The sequence below is a fragment of the Scyliorhinus torazame genome, chromosome 9, assembly GCF_047496885.1.
Source record: "Scyliorhinus torazame isolate Kashiwa2021f chromosome 9, sScyTor2.1, whole genome shotgun sequence".
NCBI classification, from domain to species: domain Eukaryota; kingdom Metazoa; phylum Chordata; class Chondrichthyes; order Carcharhiniformes; family Scyliorhinidae; genus Scyliorhinus; species Scyliorhinus torazame.
Genome location: NC_092715.1, coordinates 151,170,296 through 151,185,976, shown reverse-complemented (window position 1 = coordinate 151,185,976; position 15,681 = coordinate 151,170,296). Strand labels below are relative to the sequence as shown.

General features: G+C 51.4%; 1 protein-coding gene across 6 annotated transcripts in view; it reads right to left on the bottom strand.

Moving 5' to 3' along the window:
• cep78 (centrosomal protein 78) overlaps positions 1-13,529 on the bottom strand; it is a 152,506-nt gene extending 138,977 nt beyond the window's left edge. For all 6 annotated transcript variants that reach the window (XM_072516631.1, XM_072516633.1, XM_072516632.1 and 3 more), the window contains exon 1: positions 13,408-13,529. The gene's annotated coding sequence lies outside the window, so the exon portion shown is untranslated. The remainder of the gene's footprint in view (positions 1-13,407) is intronic.
• Positions 13,530-15,681: the final 2,152 nt, after the last annotated feature.

The window sequence follows — 15,681 nt, the reverse complement described above, 5'->3', positions numbered from 1 at the left end:
CCACCAATTTTTCCTTAATCAATTTAAGTGGTCCTCTTACCTCATGACCAAAAATTAGTTCAAAAGGACTAAATTTGGTTGACTCATTAGTGCATCACTAATTGCAAACAGTACGAATGGAGTTCTTTTATCCAAATCCTCTGGATAATCGTGACAATAAGCCCTCAACATTGCCTTTAATGTCTGATGCCACCTTTCTAACACTCCCTGCAATTCTGGATGGTACGCAGTTGATTTAAATTGTTCTATTCCTAAGCTATCTATAACTTCTTTGAATAACTTTTGAGGTAAAATTTGATCCTTGATCCGATTGAATTTCTGTGGGTAGCCCATATCTAGTAAAGAATTTAAGTAACTCCTCCACAATCTTTTTAGCTGTAATATTACGTACTGAAATGGCCTCTGGAAACCAAGTAGACACATCCATTATAGTCTAAAGATATTGATTCCCACTTTTTCTTTCAGGAAGCGGTCCTACACAATCAATTAGGCCCCTTGTAAAAGGTTCCTCAAATGCTGGAATGGGTATTAAGGGTGCTGGTTTTATCACTGCTTGACATGTGTGACATGATTGACAAAATTTAACTACATCTTTATGTAGTCCAGGCCAATAAAAATGTTTCTGGATTTTAGCTTGAGTTTTCCTTATCTCCAAATGACCTCCCACTGGTACCTCATGTGCTACTCGCATCACCTCCTTTCTATACCCTACCGGCAATACTACTTGATGAACTTCTGCACACTTTTCATCCGCCTGCATATGTACAGGTCTCCATTTTTTCATCAAGACGTCACTTTTACGGTAATAACACTCTGGTATACTCTCAGATTCCTCTTCCGTATATGCTTTCTGATATATCCGTTTTATTTCTACATCTTTCTGTTGTAACTCCGCCAATTTTCCTGAACTAAAAATATCCGCCTCATCCTCCACCTGTTCTTGTTCTTTTTCAACCATCTGTTCAAAAATCGTTTCTGATAATTGCACTTCAACTTCATCTTCACTCTTTGATTTATCCTCTTGTCTTAACCTGTGACTTTGCGACCTTGTTACTACATAATCCGGAAAAATCCCAGGATATTCGTCCTTCAACACTCGGATTTCTCCTCGTCTTAACCTGTGACTTTGCGACCTTGTTACTACACAATCCGGAAAAATCCCAGGATATTCGTCCTTCAACACTTCAGTTGTCTGATTTTCCACTGGCTTATCAACCACAGTAGGCATCACTCCCACCTGCAATCCAGCTATATTATTACCCGAGATAAACTGTATTCCTGGACAAGATAGTTTCTCTATTACTCCAACTACCACTTCACCACTCTTCACTGGACTTTTCAACCTTACATAATGGAACGCTCCTCCTCTCACCCTGAATTCCACACATTACCACCTTTTCTGGCAACATTCTTCCCAAATTACATAATTCCTCCTCTCTTATCATTAAAGATTGACTAGCTCCTGTATCTCTTAAAATTGTGACTTCTTTACCTGCTCCTCCTGATACACATGAGTAAACTTTACCCACACAAGTAAATTCTTTAAAGACATCTGGCACCTTCTTATCAACCACCTCTTGATCAGGCTGTACAATCTTTTGCACCTCCTTTGCTTCATTTGGGCTTTCCTTCACCACTTTAACAAACCCCACTGTCTTATCGTGTTTTACCACATCAGCCTTCCTAGTGCTTTTCTTCAAACACCAACACTGTGACTTTACATGGCCTAGTTTATTACAGTAAAAACATTTAAAACTTTTTACTTCTTTTCCACCCTCCTGGATTTCTTTTTTAATCCGAGGTACACTCTTTATTATCTCCCATCAGATCATCTTTACCTTTACCACTTGAGTATTTCTCATGTTCCCAGTTTCTATCCCTCACCAGCTGAAATTGATGTCAGAAACCAGGCCTTGATTTATGAACGACTTCATAATCATCTGCCATTTCTGCTGCTCACCGTGCAGTTTTAACCATCTGCTCTTCCACAAGAGTTCTCACTACATCAGGAATTGAATTTTTAAACTCCTCCAAAATTACAATTTCTCTGAGAGCTTCATACGTTTGATCTATTTTCAAAGCCCTTATCCACCTATCAAAATTACTCTGTTTGAGCCTTTCAAACTCCATGTATGTTCGACCAAATTCTTTCCTTAAATTTCTAAACCTTTGTCTGTAGGCTTCAGGCATTAGCTCATATGCACCTAAGATGGATTTTTTCACCTCCTCATACGTCCCAGTTACCTCCTCCAGTAGTGCTGCAAAGACTTCACTAACTCTACCTACCAGCTTTGTTTGAATCAGTAATACCCACATGTCCTGTGGCCATTTCATTTGTTTAGCTACCTTCTCAAATGAAATGAAAAAGGCTTCTACCTCCTTGCCGTCAAACCTTGGCAATGCTTGGACATATTTAAATAGATTCACACCAACCTTCGACTATGACGCTCATTCTACTATCCACATCACTATCATCCAACTGTACGTTTCCCTTTACATCTGCCAATTTTAACTGACTGTCATGTTTCATGGCCATTTTCTGAAGTTCAAACTCTCTCTCTTTATCTTTTTCCCTGATCTGTATCTCCCTTTCTTTTGCTAGGGCTATTTTTTCTTTTCTCTTTTCTTCTCTCTCCTTTTCTTTTTCCTCTCTCCCTCTGTCTTTCTTTTTCCTTTCTCTCTCTTTCATATTGCGCTCTCTCTCTTTCGTATTCAAGCTGCTTTAATTCTTTCTCATGTTCAAGTTGCTTAATCTGCAACTGGATCTTTGCCATTTCCAACGAATCAGACTGTATCTCAGGCAACTTTAAATGCTTAGCCACCGCCATGATTACCTCATCTTTTCGTATTTTATCAGGTAATGTTAACTGCAATGTTTTTGCCAAATCTAACAGTCTGCTTTTAGTCTCTGTCCGTAAGTACTGCGTGTGACCGTCTCCACCCCCAAAGACTTCTGAGCCTCTGAAAGAGCCATTGTCCACAACACACTCCCCACTTGAACTAAAATACCACACTTAAAAAGCAACAATCCTTCACTGTCTTTAAGTTCACAAAATAGATCAACTTTTATCCCCCTCGAGCCCCCAATTGTTATGGGTCCGGGTTTACAGAACCCCAAAGTGTTGCATGGAGTTCAACCGACCCACAACTTTTAATAGATTGTGGCGTGGGAAGCACGCGGCATACTCTCCAGTGTGATACAGCAATTATGGACAAATGGTTTTTAAAATAAAACAATGTTTATTCTATGAACTCAATTTAACCTTTAAAAAACAAACATTGAATATCTTAACACACATTACTTAAAAGATAACCCCAAAATACGACAACACTAAATAATCCTTCAAACTGTCCCTGTAAACATCCAAAAGACTTCAACCTTCAAAAACAGACATGAGGTGACATTCAATATTTTTATAGTCTTTGGATTTGCAGACATCAACAGACCAGCTCTGTTTCTTCCTGCAGCTCTCAAGCAAGCTCTGTGTTTTCTTCCTGCAGCTCTCAGCAAAACACACACACTCCCAGCGTTCTCCTCAAACTGAAACTAAAACCCAGAACTAACTTCAAAATGGCCAAACTGAGCTCAGCTCCACCCACTCTCTGACATCACAATTTTCTTAAAGGTACATTGCTTACATCCATTTCTTAAAGGTACTCTCACATGACACAATCCATGCTTCAAGCTCACCAACCTTATTCCTGATGCTCCTCACATTGAAGTAGACACACTTCAAACCACCTTCATGCCTGCAGGTCCACTCTTGTGACCTTGGTACCTTCCTCAGTACTGCACTACCCTCAACTTCCTGAACTCCAGCAACAGTATCTCCTGGACTACAAATCAGTTTCCCATCCCCCTGCCAAATTAGTTTAAACCCCCCCCCCCCCCCCGCCCCCGCGAAGAACTGTAAAGTGAGGGAAGAGCTGGGGGTGGCACCAGAAAAGGGGCTGTGTTGTGAGGTGCTGCTCAAGGGAGTGGAGGATGTCTGAGAGCAATATGGGAGTAGCCCCATGAACCATGTTCATGTGTTTTGGTCCTGCCAGAAGGTGAAAAGGTTTTGGAGGACGGTATTTAGTACAATCCCGGGGGTCTTGCATATGGATGTGGAGCCCGGTCCCTTAGGGTACCTGCGGGAGTTTTTGACCCTGAAAAGGGTGAATTTTGAGCTGGGGGGGGGGGGGGGGTGAAGGAGGGATTCTACAACTGTTGGGGTTTGTTCATCATGCACTTTCGGGAGCAGGGTTACCGTTGCCTGCTGGGTGTTGGGAGGTTTGTTGTTTGTTTGGGGTTGTTTTTGTATTATGAAAATGTGTCGAATAAAAATATTTTAAAAAACAAAATTCAACTTTTTCCATTGAGCATGCTGCACTATGAGGTGCCTCAATACATTTGCACAACATACATTTGCGCAGGCAGATCTTAAACTATGGTCATTCCCCATTACATGTTTGTGGCAGTTACCCTCAGCTTTACTGCTTCCCTTAGCACATATTCCTGGGTCTTCAAATGTGCCAATCTACAACAATCAGTCGTGGACAATTCTTTGCACTGGAAGACCAACAAATTTGGGTCAGGCAAAAGAGCGAATTCTACCCAGCTGATGACCTTCCAGCAGCAGCTAATGTTTTTCTCGGTGTACATCCCAGAAACAGAGTGGAGTGGAGTCCTGCGTCATGAAGCTCCTTGGGATGAACCTCAGCATAAATCACTGCATCACTTTCCATTTTTTCAATAAATGATAGTGTACCCAATTCTTTTTTGTTCTCAATTAAGAGACAATTTAGCGTGGCCAATCCACCTGCACTGCACATCTTTTTGGGTTGTGGGGGTGAGACCCATGCAGACACGGGAGGAATGCGCAAACTCCACACAGACAGTGACCCGAGGTCGGGATCGGACCCAGGTCCTCGGTGCTGTGAGGTGCATCACTTTCCAGACTTTCTTTGCAAAGATACATTCCAAAAGGAAGTATGCAATGGTCTCTTCCCCACCACAGCCGCTTCAAGGAGTGGTGGAGAGACCTCCGACATTCATCAAGGGTCTGACGAGGAGGGCCCACCACAGCCGCATGGAGTGGCGCAGAGACTTGAGGCACTCATGAAGGGTCTGACAAAGGAGTGCCCTCTTCATCATTAGCCAATTACATCTTGGTGCTTTTTTGAAAGTTCTGGCAATGAAGCAGTCTGTTCAATGAGTTTGACAGTCTACACACAGAATCATCTATCCATCATCCCATTTTCTCGCAGGGCCTCAAAGAAGTTACATGCTGACCACTGTCTGATAGACTTGTAGTCATGACGTTTTTCTGGACAAATATTTCCACAAGGGACAGGTGATATGACACAGTCTAACTGCTTGGAGTGTTCCATAGCAAAGTGGCCGGACCCAACCTTCGCAAAACCACAGACAGGTAGAACCTCAGCACGTAGTGACACTTGGGCCTGTAACTTCCTGGATGGTTTGTGACTCTTAAGTCGCTGGTGCGCCACACAAGCGCAGCATGACGATCCGGAAGTGTCGTTCAGGCATTTAAACTCCCTGTTTTTTTTGTCTGCTTAGAGTTCTGCAGTACTGAAGGAAATGTCCAGCTGCAGCGCTAACTTGGGTCACCTACCTGGATATTTGGTGAGTTTTTACACCTTTTTAGGTACATGGCAAATTTTCAGTCTAGCAGAAGCAGGAGACATCGGAAGACATTTTTTTGGTAGAAGTTTTATGTTATTATTGTTTAGCATTTATAAATATGTTTAAATTGAAAATAAAATAAAAGGAAGATAGATATTTTTTTTAAACTTTAGATTGTCTTGAAGCTGTTAATTCCATTAAAAGGGTACTTTACTGTGTAAAGGGAGTTTGAAGTCACAGAAAATGAAAAAGATTTTTAAAAACTTTAGTTTGTCAGGAGGATGTTAATTCCATTAAAGGAACTATAAATGGATTGAATGAGGCGTTCACTCGCTAACGGTTATGATTGTCCACCAAAGATACTAAGCGTTACTGTCGCGAGTTCTGTGGGTCTTTGCATGGCTGATGAGCTCGATCCTATAGCCGCATCTTCAGTCACTCAATTGGCAGGATTTTCCAAGGTGGAGTTGGTCGATAACTTCAAATTCTTAGGTGTGCATATCACCAACAATCTGTCCTGATCCACCCATGTCGACACTATGACTAAGAAAGCACAACAGTACCTATACTTCCTCAGGAAACTAAGGAACTTTGGCATGTCCACTCTTGCCAATTTTTACAGATGCACCATAGAAAGCATCCTATCTGGCTGCATCACAGCCTGGTATGGCAACTGCTCAGCCTAAGACCATAAGAAACTTCAGAGAGTCGTGGACACCGCCCAGTCTATCACACGAGCCCACCTCCCTCCCACCGCCCGCTGCCTTGGGAAAACGGGCAGCATAATTAAAGAGCCCTTCAACCCAGGTTATTCTCTCTTACAACCTCTTCCATTGGGCAGGCGATACAAAGGTCTGCGAACACGTACTAACAGGTTCAAAAATCAGCTTCTTTCCTGCTGTTCCCAGACTCCTGAATGACCCTCTTATGGACTGAAATGGTCCCTCCACATCTTCTCCACTGAGTAGTACTACACTCCGTAAGCTTCACCCAATTCTGTATCTATGTATTACATTGTGTATGTGTATTTATCATATGTCCTATGTTTTTTTCATGTATGGAACGATCCGTCTAGTCTGTACACAGAACAATATTTTTCATTGTACCTCGATACACGTGACAATAAATCAAATACAAATACAAAAAGGTGGCATCAGTCCTTGGGGGTATTCCTTTCTCAGACTTCTTTTCCCGACCTCCGCTTGCTGTTGGGTGTTCTTGAAGAATTGTGATCCTTATCCAAGTGGGTCTCTTCTGAGGAAAGGTCTCCCAGGCATTTGGTGCCTGTGTTCCATTTCTTAAGGTAAGCCTTCAAGGTGTCTTTGAAGTGCTTCCATTGTCCTCCTCTTGTTCGGGATCCTTCCTTGAGCTGGGTGAAGATTTGCTTGGCATTTGGGACTTTGACATCCTATGCAATTTGGTAGGCCCAGCGGAGTTGGTTTCGGATGATCATGGTCTCAATACTGGTGCTGTTGACTCCTTCAAGGACACTAATGTTAGAACATCTGTCCTCCCAGCACCCTGATGTAAGGTGCACCCTTACACGCCTCAACATACTTCAAATTCTTGAACATTAACAATGCCTTTGTTCACATATGAAAGCCTCCTGTAAACGAATGTGAACTATCCCTGTGACAGGTATTGCAGAATCCAATGCAGATTCAAAATCTGTAGTCATGTTTCTCCTCCACTGGGGCATCACACTCATAGCTTTGCATCTTAAAGTCCTTGAACTTTCTTTGAGGCGTTGATGTCTGCGCAGGTTTCATGAGAGAAGAGTAAGGCATCATCTCCGTCTGGCGAGGAATCAAATCGATTACCCACCCCGACAAAGGACATCATATGAAATGATGTCAGAGGTGATGTGTGCCAGGAGACTATGTTTCAGCAAGGAAGCAAAGGGACACATTTGTGAAATGTTGAAGGAAGACCTGAAGCCAAAGTCTAACTGCCACATTGCCTTAACAGTGGAAATGAAACTCACGACAGCGCTGAATTTTTTTGCGTCTGGGTCCTTTCAACATAGCATTAGTGACATTTCACAGAATGCTGCTAGGACCTGGATTCACCAAGTAATCATGCAATTTTACAGAAGGCTTCAGAGCTTATTATCTTTGACACATCACCTGTGAAGATGAAGGAGACGTCCATCACATTCTACAGGATTGCTGGTTTCCCAAAAGTAATTGGGACTGCCGATGGAACACATTGCATTGAAGGTACCAAGAAATGACACCGTTTCACTCATCAACAGGAAGGGGTTACATTCTTTAAATGTGATGATCGTGTGTGATGCACAAATGAGGATCCTCACTGTAAATGCAAACAACCGGGGAAGTGCCCATAACTCATTTGCCCTCGAAAGCTCAATGTTACACCAGTCCATGACACCACCACCAAGAATTAAAGGATGGTTACTGGGTGATAAGGAATACCCATTGAGAACATGGCTTATGACACCATTCCAGACGACCAACAATGAAGCACAGGAATGATGCAACCATGCACATGTAGCAACACGTCAGGTAGTGGAGAGGACAATTGGTATTTTGAAATCACGTTTTCGATGTCTGGACAGGTCAGGAGCCACATTACAGTATGCACCAAAGATAGTCTCAAAGATTGTTAAAGTGTGTTGTGCACTGCACAACTTTGCCATTCAGCATGGACTGAGCATTCACCCGGAAGATGTCTTGCCACCAGAAATGGATGAGCTGGAGGAAGTTGATATGGAGCCTGATAATAATAATAATCTTTATTGTCACAAGTTGGCTGACATTAAAACTGCAATGAAGTGACTGTGAAAAGCCCCTAGTCGTCACACTCCGGCACCTGTTCGGGTGCACTGAGGGAGAATTCAGAATATCCAAATGACCTAACAGCACGCCTTTCGGGACTTGTGGGAGGAAACCGGAGCACCAGAGGAAATCCACGCAGACACAGGGAGGACGTGTAAACGCCACACAGACAGTGAACCAAGCCGGGAGAGGGAGGGGGAGAGGGAGGGGGAGAGGGAGGGGGAGAGGGAGAGGGAGAGGGAGGGGGAGAGGGAGGGGGAGAGGGGGAGGGGGCGAGGGAGGGGGAGAGGGAGGGGGAGAGGGAGGGGAGAGGGGGTGGACGGAAGGGAGGATGGGGGGTACGGAAGGGGGGGATGGAGGGGAGGAGGGGGAGATGGAGGGGAGGAGGGGGAGATGGAGGAGGGGGGGCGGAGGGAGGTGACGGAGGGGACGGAGGGGGGGACGGAGGGGCGGACGGAGAGGAGGAGGGTGAGGTGGAGGGGAGGACAGAGGGGACAAGGGAGGGGACGGAGGGAAGATGGGGGGGGGAACGGGGGAAGGAGAGGAGGGGGAGCGGGGGGAGAGATGGGGGGGATGGAGGGAGGGGGGGGAGGAGGGAGGGGGAAGGGGAAGAGAGTGGGGAGAGGTGCAGTGGGAAGGGGGGAAGAGGTGCAGTGGGAAGGGGGGGGAGAGTAGTGCAGTGGGAAGGCGGGGGGGAGAGAGGTGCAGTGCGAAGGGGGGGAACAGGTGCAGTGGGAAGGCGGGGGGGGGAAGAGAGGTGCAGTGGGAAGGGGGAAAGAGGTGCAGTGGGAAGGCGGGGGAGAGGGGTGCAGTGGGACGGGGGAAGAGGTGCAGTGGCAAGGGAGGGGTGCAGTGGGAAGGGAGGGGAGAGGCGCAGTGGGAAAGGGGGAGAGGTGCAGTGGGAAGGGGGGATTGGTGCAGTGGCAAGGGGGGTGCAGCGACAAGGGGGGTGCAGCGACAAGGGGGGTGCAGCGGCAAGGGGGTGCAGCGGCAAGGGGGTGCAGCGGCAAGGGGGTGCAGCGGCAAGGGGGTGCAGCGGCAAGGGGGTGCAGCGGCAAGGGGGTGCAGCGGCAAGGGAGTGCAGCGGCAAGGGGGTGCAGCGGCAAGGGGGTGCAGCGGCAAGGGGGTGCAGCGGCAAGGGGGTGCAGCGGCAAGGGGGTGCAGCGGCAAGGGGGTGCAGCGGCAAGGGGGATGCAGCGGCAAGGGGGTGCAGCGGCAAGGGGGGGGCAGCGGCAAGGGGGGGCAGCGGCAAGGGGGGGCAGCGGTAAGGGGGCGCAGCGGCAAGGGGGCGCAGTGGCAAGGGGGCGCAGTGGCAAGGGGGCGCAGTGGCAAGGGGGCGCAGTGGCAAGGGGGCGCAGTGGCAAGGGGGCGCAGTGGCAAGGGGGTGCAGTGGCAAGGGGGTGCAGTGGCAATGGGGGTGCAGTGGCAAGGGAGGGGTGCAGTGGCAAGGGAGGGGTGCAGTGGCAAGGGAGGGGTGCAGTGGCAAGGGAGGGGTGCAGTGGCAAGGGAGGGGTGCAGTGGCAAGGGAGGGGTGCAGTGGCAAGGGAGGGGTGCAGTGGCAAGGGAGGGGTGCAGTGGCAAGGGAGGGGTGCAGTGGCAAGGGAGGGGTGCAGTGGCAAGGGAGGGGTGCAGTGGCAAGGGAGGGGTGCAGTGGCAAGGGAGGGGTGCAGTGGCAAGGGAGGGGTGCAGTGGCAAGGGAGGGGTGCAGTGGCAAGGGAGGGGTGCAGTGGCAAGGGAGGGGTGCAGTGGCAAGGGGGGTGCAGTGGCAAGGGGGGGTGCAGTGGCAAGGGGGGGTGCAGTGGCAAGGGGGGGTGCAGTGGCAAGGGGGGTGCAGTGGCAAGGGGGGTGCAGTGGCAAGGGGGGTGCAGTGGCAAGGGGGGTGCAGTGGCAAGGGGGTGCAGTGGCAAGGGGGTGCAGTGGCAAGGGGGTGCAGTGGCAAGGGGGGTGCAGTGGCAAGGGGGATGCAGTGGCAAGGGGGATGCAGTGGCAAGGGGGATGCAGTGGCAAGGGGGGTGCAGTGGCAAGGGGGGTGCAGTGGCAAGGGGGTGCAGTGGCAAGGGGGGTGCAGTGGCAAGGGGGGTGCAGTGGCAAGGGGGGTGCAGTGGCAAGGGGGGTGCAGTGGCAAGGGGGGTGCAGTGGCAAGGGGGGTGCAGTGGCAAGGGGGGTGCAGTGGCAAGGGGGGTGCAGTGGCAAGGGGGGTGCAGTGGCAAGGGGGGTGCAGTGGCAAGGGGGGGTGCAGTGGCAAGGGGGGGGTGCAGTGGCAAGGGGGGGGTGCAGTGGCAAAGGGGGGGTGCAGTGGCAAGGGGGGTAGAGGTGCAGTGGCATGGGGGGGAAGAGGTGCAGTGGCATGGGGGGGGAAGAGGTGCAGTGGCAAGGGTGTGGGGGAAAGAGGTGCAGTGGCAAGGGGGGATGAGGTGCAGTGGCATGGGGGGAGAGGTGCAGTGGCATGGGGGGGAGAGGTGCAGTGGCATGGGGGGGGAGAGGTGCAGTGGCATGGGGGAGAGGCACAGTGGCATGGGGGGAGGTGCAGGGGCAAGGGGGGAGAGGAGCAGTGGCAGGGGGAGGTGCAGTGGGAAGGGGAGGTGCAGTGGCATGGGGGAGGTGCAGTGGCATGGGGGAGGTGCTGTGGCATGGGGGAGGTGCTGCGGCATGGGGAGGTGCTGCGGCATGGGGGGAGGTGCTGCGGCATGGGGGAGGTGCTGTGGCATGGGGGAGGTGCTGTGGCATGGGGGGAGGTGCTGTGGCATGGGGGAGGTGCTGTGGCATGGGGAGAGGTGCAGTGGCATGGGGAGAGGTGCAGTGGCATGGGGAGAGGTGCAGTGGCATGGGGGGAGGTGCAGTGGCATGGGGGGAGGTGCAGTGGCATGGGGGAGGTGCAGTGGCATGAGGGGGAGAGGTGCTGTGGCATGGGGGGAGATGCAGTGGCATGGGGAGGTGCAGTGGCATGGGGGAGGTGCAGTGGCATGGGGGAGGTGCAGTGGCATGGGGAGGTGCAGTGGCATGGGGGAGGTGCAGTGGCATGGGGGGGTGAGAGGTGCAGTGGCATGGGGGGGAGAGGTGCAGTGGCATGGGGGAGAGGTGCAGTGGCATGGGGGGGGGGAATGTGCAGTGGCATGGGGGGAATGTGCAGTGGCATGGGGGAGGTGCAGTGGCATGGGGGGGAAGGTGCAGTGGCATGGGGGGGGGAAGGTGCAGTGGCAAGGGGGAGGTGCAGTGGCAAGGGGGGGAGGTGCAGTGGCAAGGGGGAGGTGCAGTGGCAAGGGGGGAGGTGCAGTGGCATGGGGGGGAGGTGCAGTGGCAAGGGGGGAGGTGCAGTGGCAAGGGGGGAGGTGCAGTGGCAAGGGGGGGAGGTGCAGTGGCATGGAGAGGTGCAATGGCATGGGGGCGGGTGCAGTGGCATAGGGGGAGGTGCAGTGGGATGGGGGGGGAGGTGCGGTGGCATGGGGGAGGTGCAGTGGCAAGGGGGGGTGCAGTGGCATGGGAGGTGCAGTGGCATGGGGAGGCGCAGTGGCATGGGGAGGTGCAGTGGCATGGGAGGTGCAGTGGCATGGGGGGAGGTGCAGGGGCATGGGGGGAGGTGCAGGGGCATGGGGGAGGTGCAGGGGCAAGGGGGAGGTGCAGTGGCAAGGGAGGTGCAGTGGCATGGGGGAGGTGCAGTGGCATGGGAGGTGCAGTGGCATGGGGGAGGTGCAGGGGCATGGGGGGAGGTGCAGGGGCAAGGGGGAGGTGCAGGGGCAAGGGGGAGGTGCAGGTGGCATGGGGGAGGTGCAGTGGCATGGGGAGGTGCAGTGGCATGGGGGAGGTGCAGTGGCATGGGGGAGGTGCAGTGGCATGGGGGGGTGAGAGGTGCAGTGGCATGGGGGGGAGAGGTGCAGTGGCATGGGGGAGAGGTGCAGTGGCATGGGGGGGAATGTGCAGTGGCATGGGGGGAAGGTGCAGTGGCATGGGGGGGGGAAGGTGCAGTGGCATGGGGGGGAAGGTGCAGTGGCATGGGGGGGGAAGGTGCAGTGGCAAGGGGGGAGGTGCAGTGGCAAGGGGGGAGGTGCAGTGGCAAGGGGGGAGGTGCAGTGGCAAGGGGGGAGGTGCAGTGGCAAGGGGGGGAGGTGCAGTGGCAAGGGGGGGAGGTGCAGTGGCAAGGGGGAGGTGCAGTGGCAAGGGGGGAGGTGCAGTGGCAAGGGGGGGAGGTGCAGTGGCATGGAGAGGTGCAATGGCATGGGGGCAGGTGCAGTGGCATAGGGGGAGGTGCAGTGGGATGGGGGGAGGTGCGGTGGCATGGGGGAGGTGCAGTGGCAAGGGGGGTGCAGTGGCATGGGAGGTGCAGTGGCATGGGGAGGCGCAGTGGCATGGGAGGTGCAGTGGCATGGGAGGTGCAGTGGCATGGGGGGAGGTGCAGGGGCATGGGGGAGGTGCAGGGGCAAGGGGGAGGTGCAGTGGCAAGGGGGAGGTGCAGGTGGCATGGGGAGGTGCAGTGGCATGGGGGAGGTGCAGTGGCATGGGGAGGTGCAGTGGCATGGGGGAGGTGCAGGGGCATGGGGGAGGTGCAGGGGCAAGGGGGAGGTGCAGGTGGCATGGGGGAGGTGCAGTGGCATAGGGGAGGTGCAGTGGCATGGGGGGAGGTGCAGGTGGCATGGGGGGAGGTGCAGGTGGCATGGGGGGGCAGGTGCAGTGACATAGAGGGGAGGTGCAGTGGTATGGGTGGAGGGTGAAGAGAGCAGTGGTGGGTGGGTTTCCAACTCCTGCATCCAGGAATGACTCCGGACCTCTGGATTACTAGCCAGTGACATTATCACTGCCACCTTCCCCACAAGGGAACGCTGAGGGATTGTGCCAGTGCCGCAAAACAAAACCGCCGCTCGGGTCATCCCGAGGCTCAACCCTCTCGCTCGCCGCGGATCTCTAGTTCTATATTATAGCAAAAAATCCAGGCTCCCCTCCCTGTTCGGAACAGATCGTTATATTAGTGCACAAACTCTGACTTACGCTTAATGTTGAGCGGCCGGTTTCTTTCTGCCGTTCCTCCGGCTACCGCTGATTTCAATCGGGACTGAGTGACTGAGGCTGCGCGTCCCCGCGCGCCTCCTCCCGCCAGCTCCAACCGCCGCTGCTCAACATGGCGGCCGGGCCAGTGTGTTCTGTGCTGGAATATTTAGTTATTTGTCATACATACTGGCTGTTGGTGCTCTCGTTTGTCCCGCCATTGCAAATCAGTGTTAGCTGTTTTACATTGTGTATTGGAATCAGTGAATGGGGTGAAACTAATATTTCCTATGGTCGAGGTAATATAATTTAAAATCTTAAAAGAAAGATAAAATCAGCAAGAGTAAGGAGATACTAGATCAAATAATTACTTTAAACTCAACCCATATACAATAAGATATATGATTCTGATAACTTTGTCGGACAGAAAAGAGACTATGCAGCATACAGAACTCAAAATACCCAACTGAAACCTAGTTTATTCTGGTTCAATATACATATATACACACACTAATAGTCACCAAGTGGCTTTTATCTTCCTTAATGAAAAGGGTACAAAAACGTTCAAATTTAATGCAACCTTTATATTGTTAGGATACCCCATGTCATGATATGCAACCAATGAACACTCAGAATAGGACACAACCAATGGACAGTCAGGCCACTCAGGTGGCATCACCACAAGGGGGCATGACATAAACACTATAAAAGGGATGAGGCACTCACACCCTGCCTCTTTCCACAGGCAGACATCCAGAGAGTTAGACAGGGTTGATCAGCAGCACCACACCCCAGCACGTGGCTGAGAGCAAGCTGGTACAGTTAGACTAAGTTACTACAGTTAGATTAGCAGAGAGTCAAACTCATTTCAGAACTGTCTCAATAGTTCAATAAACACGTTGAACTCATTTCAGAGTCTGGAGCATCCTTTAGTTAAGACTGCATCAAGTAGCAGCCTGTGTGATCCAAAGCAGCATAACACAGCACCCTGGGATAGAAGATGGTCAATTTCAGCACCACTTGACCTGGAGTGACAACACCAGTGTAATTAGATTTATTTAAATACCAGAGGTCTGTGGTTGAGTTCAATACACTACAGTCACCAGGTTTGTAACTTTAAAATACTAGTCACCTTTTATTATGAACAGTATATTTGAATAAACAAAAAAATGCAACTGGCTATCGACTACCCGTTTCCCAAATCCGCCCTTTACACACACAGACAGACAAACAAGATAGAGTGGAAAGGAAAAGAAAATAATAAAAGGATAGGGATCTTTGATTCACACGGATGGCTTCTAATCAATGTCTTCCCGAAGTTCAGGCTTTCAGTTTTGTATTTCCATTCTTACTAGCAAAATCGTCTACTTTTCCTGCATTATTTCAGGTTCACAGCAAAGGATATGCTAGTGATATACCGTCAATTACCACGAGACGAGAATGGTGAAACAATCGAGGCTTTATTGCACAAGATGTTGTGCCTCCTGCAGCTGGAACCAGAATGGGAGCAGCGCAGAAGAGCATACACTTTTATACGCCGCCTGCTGGGAGGAGCCAGCAGGCAGGGATTTACCATGGTACCTTTAATACACAGGCAGTGCCGTAATACATACAATATATCACTAGTGGTGTTTACCACATTCACCCCCTGTTTAAAAAGAGTTCGGTGGGGGTGAAGAACAACATTACAGATTAAGTCTGTCGGGGGCTTTGACCCTCCGTGCGATCGCCTCAGTCCTGGTGGTGATGTGGGCGCCGACGTGGTCATCTGCGACTCCGGGAGCATGTTGTCCTCTCCTTTGTCACCCCTTAGTGGATCCAGTGGGAGGACGGATCCTGCTGGGGTGAGGGCTGCGGTGAGGTTCGCTGGTGGGAGGGTGGGTGGCGCAGGGGTGAATGAGGCAACCGGGGGGGGAAGGAGTGGTATCAGGTCGGGGGTCGTGGGTGGGGACCCAGCGGGTGCCAGGTCCCGGAGGGAGACTGTGTCCTGGCGCCCGTTGGGGTGTGCCACGTAGACGTACTGTGGGTTGGCATGGAGGAGGTGGACTTTCTCGACCAAGGGGTCCAATTTATGGCTCCGCACATGTGGAGGATGGGTCCAGGAACTGTCAGCCATGTTGGGAGCGAGACCCCGGAGGTGGCCTTTCTGGGGAAGGCAAACACTCGTTCGTGAAGGGTCTCATTAGTGGCGGTGCAGAGGAGCGACCGGATGGAGTGGAGCGTGTCGGGGAGGACCTCCTGCCAGCGGGAGACCGGCAGATATTTAGACCGAAGGGC